This window comes from Mus caroli, chromosome 1, assembly GCF_900094665.2.
Source record: "Mus caroli chromosome 1, CAROLI_EIJ_v1.1, whole genome shotgun sequence".
Taxonomy (NCBI): Eukaryota; Metazoa; Chordata; class Mammalia; order Rodentia; family Muridae; genus Mus; species Mus caroli.
In genome coordinates this window covers 73,646,867-73,651,699 of record NC_034570.1, presented here as the reverse complement: position 1 = coordinate 73,651,699, position 4,833 = coordinate 73,646,867, and the positions used below count along the sequence as shown (strand labels likewise).

The following is a 4,833-nucleotide window of genomic DNA, read 5'->3' as shown; positions in this document are numbered from 1 at the left end:
GGCCTCAAGAATAATGGGGTATCACGGAGCTCTAAATTCTAGGTCTTGTAAAACTTTATCTTGTCTGGAGACTTTCTTACTTATCAGGATAGTATATTAACTCACTCCTGACATGGAATGTAACCTGTAGTAAAGATTTCTATCTCAGTGAGATTCCCAGTCTCTTAATGGCTGTGTTTTATTGTTTATTTGTAGTGCTTAATTAGTTACTGAATAGGTTAAACTCCTTGCTGCTATCTGGGACCTTAGAACACTGGAAAAGGCTTTAGCTATGTTAGAATTCAATCTTAAAAGGCATTACATTAAGGTAATACTAAATAGAGTGCATGTGAATCCATACACTAGGCTAATGCGGGGAGTGGAGAATTGATATTATGGTTTATAAGGATTATGGGAGAAAAGTGCCAGACCCTAGGAAGAAAGTTTCTTTGAAACCCATTGCTTCATTGGTCAGCTTCCCAGCTTTCGCTATGTCAAACTGACTCAACTAAAGTATGTGGCATCAAATGATATGCCTTCGTGAAAAATGAGACGCGACTGTAAGAACACATATCCATCCCTTTCTTTCAATCCTACATCCCAGGTTTTGGTCTATGCCTTTTGATTTCTCACATTCATTATTTTAACATTGTGTTCTGTAGCCTCTTTTTTGTGTCTCATTACCTTAGAAACCCAGTATTCGGTAAGGATTATCCTTTTGTTTGTTTGTTTGATGTGGTGATTGAATTATGCTTGGATTAGGGTGTGGTTCTATGGGGAGGTGTGGCCTTGTTGGATTAGAGGTGTGTCACTGTGGAGGCGGGGCTTTGGGGAAATGTATATATACTCAAGCTCTGCCCAGGGTGAGACTCAGTAGTCTCTCCTTGCTGCCTTACACTAGGGAGGTAGAGGAAAGCAGATATCTGATCTAGGCCAACCTGGTCTGTAGAAAGAGTCCCAGTGTAGCTGCGAATACACAGAAAAACCCTATCTCAGAAAGAAAGAATCATCTTTCTCTCGTGTCTTAGTCCTCCTTCAGAGAAGATGGTGCCCACCAGGTCAATGCCGTCCGATGGTCACCGCTGGGAAACCCTGAAGGCGCTCCGCAACTCCAGCAAAGGCCGTCTGCACTACAACCAGGATGTTTTGGAAGAATGCAGATCTCTTCCCAAACTATCTTCTTACTCTGGATGGGTGGTAGATCACATTCTACCCAACACCTTACACCACACGCAAGAGAATGGTCCTTCCTCGGATAACCCATCATCCTCTGGATCTGCTTCAGGCCTGTACCAATCCTCACTACTCAAGTCTCCTGTCAGAAGTACCCTACAATCCCTCTCACCCTCAACATCAAATGGAACCCAGAACACACATGAGTCCCGGTCCACAGAACCTATTGCACTTCAGACCTCTCCAGCGATCAAAGTGGAAGGTTGTATCCAAATGTTCGAATCAGCATCTGGAATAAGAGCAACTGAGGGCCTGAGGAAGTGGCAGGAGGAGCAAGAAAGGAAGGTGAAAGCCTTCTCAGAGATGGCATCCGAACAGCTAAAGAAGTTTGACGAGCTGAAGGAGTTGAAGATGAATAAGGAGTTACGGGACTTAGAGGAAGTGATGGAGAAGAGTATCAGAGAAGCCCTGGGCCATCAGGAGAAGCTGAAAGCTGAGCATCGCCACAGAGCCAAGATTCTCAAGCTAACGCTTCGAGAGGCAGAGCAGCGGCAGCGTGAGAAGCAGGCAGAGCAGGAGCAGCTTCGGAAGGAGGAAGGCCAGGCCCGTCTGCTCAGCCTGTACACCCTGCAAGAGGAGGTCCTGCAACTCAATCAGCAGCTGGATGCCTCCAGTCAGCACAAAGACCTGCTGAATGTGGACCTGGCTGCCTTCCAGACCCGGGGCAACCAGCTGTGTAGCCTCATCTCCGGCATCATTCACAGCACCTTGGAGAATGGCATGCCCACGGCAGAGAACCAAGCTGAGGCCGAGCTGGCCCTGCAGGAAATGCAAGACCTCCTCTTGAGTTTGGAGCAGGAGATCACCAGAGCCTCTGAAGTGAAGAAGAATGAGGAGGAAGAGGCCCAAGTCAAGCGGCAGAAGTCACAGGTGCAGCAGGGGCCAGGGGCTCCCGCCCAGAGCTCTGCACCCAGCTCAAGCCCAACAGGTTCCCAGAATGAAGACCTGCAGGGGAAGGTAAAAGATAGTACGCTGCAATGGTACCAGCAACTTCAGGATGCTTCCGCCAAATGTGTGTTGGCCTTTGAGGACCTGACCAGCAGCAAGGACAGTCAGACGAAAAAGTTAAGGACGGACTTGTGGAAGGCAGCCACCATTCCAGTGAGCCAGATCTCTGGCATCGCAGGTTCAAAGCTGAAAGAGGTCTTTGATAAGATCCACAGCCTGCTCTCGGGAAAGCCTGTCCAATCTGGAGGGCGTTCCGTGTCTGTCACTCTTAACCCTCAGGGGCTGGACTTTGTCCAGTACAAACTGGCAGAGAAATTTGTGAAACAAGGGGAGAAGGAAGTGGCCTCTCACCATGAAGCTGCATTCCCCATTGCAGCAGTGGCTTCTGGTATCTGGATGCTCCACCCCAAAGTGGGAGACCTCATTCTTGCTCATCTCCACAAGAAGTGTCCGTACTCCGTTCCTTTCTACCCAGCTTTCAAGGAAGGGATGGCTTTGGAGGATTATCAACGGATGCTTGGCTATCAAGTTGTGGATTCCAAGGTTGAGCGACAGGACAGCTTTCTAAAACGCATGTCTGGGATGATCCGTTTGTATGCCGCCATCATCCAGCTCCAGTGGCCCTACACAAACCAGCAGGAGGTTCATCCTCATGGCTTAAATCATGGCTGGCGCTGGTTGGCACAGATCTTAAACATGGAGCCTCTGTCAGGTGTAACAGCCACTCTCCTGTTTGACTTTTTGGAGGTGTGTGGGAACGCCCTCATGAAGCAGTACCAGGTCCAGTTCTGGAAGATGATACTTCTCATCAAAGAGGACTACTTGCCCAGAATTGAGGCCATCACGAGCTCAGGACAGATGGGCTCTTTCATACGTCTCAAGAAGTTCTTGGAGAAGTGTCTGCAACGCAGGGAGATTCCTGTCCCCAGAGGCTTTCTGACGCCCTCCTTCTGGTGCTCTTGATGTCCTTTGTCGCACTGTGTGGGAGGAGGGGCAACAATAAAACAACTGAGATAGCGGGTTTGAAAGAATCATGTCAGATTGAATAAAATAAAATAAATGAGACTTGCTCCACACAGTATTTGTGAGGGCCAGTGAGACAAGAGGTTTGAAAGTACATCACAAATACTAAGACACTTTATACAAACAAACGAATGAACAAAGAAACCTTGTAAACTGTTTTGGCTGTATTATTTGTAACATCTGGAGAGTAGAAATAATCGACTGCTGAATGTATGAGTAAAATGTAACACTTCAGAATATTATCTAAACATAAAAAGGAAGGGAGAGCTGATTTGTTGCTACATAGATGAAACTTGATTTTTTTTTCTTTTTCTTTCTCCCCCCCCACCCCCCCACCCCACCCCCACCCCCTCACCCCCCAAAACAGGATTTCTCTGTATAGCCCTGGCTGTCCTAGAGCTCACTCTGTAGACCAGGCTGGCCTTGAACTCAGAAATCCGCCTGCCTTTGCCTCCTGAGTGCTGGGATTAAAGGTGTGTGCCACCACCGCAGGCTAAATGAAATGAAAACATTACCCTAAGAGACATGCTGGAGCTAAGACGAAAGGATGGACCATCTAGAGACTGCCACACCCTAACCCTGGGATCCATCCCATAATCAGCCTCCAAACCCTGACACCATTGCATACGCCAGCAAGATTTTGCTGAAAGGACCCTGATATAGCTGTCTCTTGTGAGGCTATGCTGGGGCCTAGCAAACACAGAAATGGATGCTCACAATCAGCTATTGGATGGGCCCCCAATGGAGGAGCTAGGTCTGCAGCCCTATAGGTGGAACAACAATATGAACTAACCAGTACCCTGGAGCTCTTGACTCTAGCTGCATATGTATCAAAAGATGGCCTAGTCGGCCATCACTGGAAAGAGAGGCCCATTGGACACACAAACTTTATATGCCTCAGTACAGGGGAACACCAGGGCCAAGAAGTGGGAGTGGGTGGGTAGGGGAGTGGGGGTGGGGTATGGGGGACTTTTGGGATAGCATTTGAAATGTAATTGAAGAAAATACCTAATAAAAATTAGATATTTTTTTTAAAAAAGAGAGACATGCTGGAGCAGAAAAGCCATGGTTGTGTACTACCACTTACATAAACTGCAGGAGTAGGTCAGTCTCCAGAGAAAGACAGTCAATTGGTAGTTGTCAGGACCTGGGAAGGAACCCATGAAATTGCTGCTAATTGCTACAGGGTGCCAAAAAGGTTCTGAAGAGAGATGGCAACACTAGCTACAACACCTTCAAAACATACCCATAGCCAAGTGCATCATAAAGAGAGTTTTAGGGATAAAACGCAAATATAACATGTAAGCGTTTAACTCTTGTCATCATTTGTGAGTCACTTGTTTCCAGTTTAGAGATATTTTCCTGAGAATATAATAATTGTTTTTGTTCATTTGTCTTTCATAAACAAAGAAATCTCTCTTTTTAGTGCTTAAGGGTTGCCCTATTCAGCTCCTTAACAACTGGTATTTAAAAGACAGCAGGGGGCTGGACATAGCTCAGTTAGGGAAATGACTGCTTGCAAGTGTGAGAACCAGAGCTTCCTGTGCAGAACCAACGGAAAAGAAAAACCATTTTTTCACACTTTTTTTCCCTGAGTTTTGTTTCTTTTTTTCTTTTTCTTTCTTTCTTTCTTTCTTTCTTTCTTTTCTT

The 4,833-nt window shown here is 46.5% G+C and overlaps 1 pseudogene; it reads left to right on the top strand.

Moving 5' to 3' along the window:
• The first annotated feature begins 1,041 nt into the window (after positions 1–1,041).
• LOC110305443 lies at positions 1,042–3,123 on the top strand (annotated as a pseudogene).
• Positions 3,124–4,833: the final 1,710 nt, after the last annotated feature.